This window comes from Elephantulus edwardii, unplaced genomic scaffold (genome assembly GCF_000299155.1).
Source record: "Elephantulus edwardii isolate Elephantulus edwardi_28Jun2011 unplaced genomic scaffold, EleEdw1.0 scaffold00064, whole genome shotgun sequence".
Lineage (NCBI taxonomy): Eukaryota > Metazoa > Chordata > Mammalia > Macroscelidea > Macroscelididae > Elephantulus > Elephantulus edwardii.
In genome coordinates this window covers 14,785,003-14,786,658 of record NW_006399814.1, presented here as the reverse complement: position 1 = coordinate 14,786,658, position 1,656 = coordinate 14,785,003, and positions in this window count along the sequence as shown.

Sequence of the window (1,656 nt, the reverse complement as noted above, 5' to 3'; positions counted from 1 at the left end):
AGAGAAAATAGTGCAACAATGAATGAATGAAAATCCAAAATCTCTGTAAATGTTCATTAAAATTAATAAAATGTAATAATTTAAAACAAAAACATAACACCACAAAACTTGAAGGGATGAAGGGGAGAAACTGCAACAAAATTGGACTCCTCTTTAACGTGACATGCAGAAAGGATGGAGGCATGCATTTATTCTAATTTTGTTCTCTAGGTAAAAAGACAGATACCTGAGCCTGCTAGTACCTCAGGGGACAATGGGAAGTGAGGGACAAGAGAAAAGGGAGGCCTCGAATAGTGTTTGATATTCCCCCCTTATGATTTTGGTGAAAATTTACAGAGCCAATTAGTTTCCCAATCAACAACTTTTACATATTTTGTTTCATAATTGTTGTTGTTGTGTACGGTTGAGTCAGAACAGACCAATAGCTGACCCTACAGCCAGTTTTCAGAGAGAGCGGGCTCTGGTGGCCTCGTGGACAGGAGCTGCACTGCAATCCTGAAGGCAGATGTTTTGCGGGAGAAGGATGGGCAATCTCCTCCTGTGCAATTAACTGCCTCTGAAAACCTGAGGATCAGCTCTAAGTCACTTCTTACTACACACAATCACGCTGCCCCCCCACCCCCTACAGCTGGCAGATTTGAACCACGCGCCTTCAGTATTACAGCACAGATTCTTACCAATAGGTCACCAGAGTCATTCCCTTGACTTAAGAGCACGATTCTTGCATCTTCCCTGGGCTCCCCATGTTCATTTGTCTGTCTTTCCTGCCCCTTCCTGCCATCCGAGTTCTGTTTTGGGGCAAATGCTGCATTTTTTGGTCTCCCATTGTTAATTGCCTTACACTCTGATAATACAGGGCATTATCCAACTTTTTGATGTCTAAAAGTGGGAAAGGTAAAAATGGTATCTCTTTGTTTTAATTCCCTATTATAGGTGAGATTTCACATCATTTAAATCTAGGTTTAAAATCTACCTATACTCATTTATGATCTGTTCATTTTCCTTACCTGTTTTTTTCCTACTGGATCCTGGACCTTTTTTTCTTATAGACATTTCTCTTTGTCTTGTAGGTATTTATGTTTACATATTAAGACACATAATACATTTTCATGTGTGTGGCAATTGTGTTCCTAAACCTATATTTTCAGACTTTGTAGTAACATTGGGTCTAGAATCTGTGCTGAAAACAAAAGATTTATCTTTCATCTAGGCATATGCTACACAGCTGCTACTCACCAAGTCAAATATGTCACTGTCAGTAGATTCTGACTCAGGGTTTCTAAGGCTGTACATCTTTATGGGAGGAGATTAACCATTTCTCCTTCCCTCCCCCAGACAGCAGTCAGTGGATTGGAACCACTGATCTTTTGTTTAGTGGCCTAATAAATTCCTCACCATGTCAGCAGGGCTCCATACCTGCTATGTCTCAGTAATTCAAACATGTTAATGAGTTTAAAATATTTAGAGATCAGAAATCTTTTAACCAAATTATATTGTCTATGTTTGGAAACTCAACAAAGCATGAAACATAGCTTACACCCAAACATCTACTTCAACTGTAAATGCTCCCTTGTGTTTGCCTTATAATTACGCACTGAATTCACTACCTTGTCCAAAGATAGGACTTTAGAGTAAGGCAGGCGCAAGAGGAAAGTG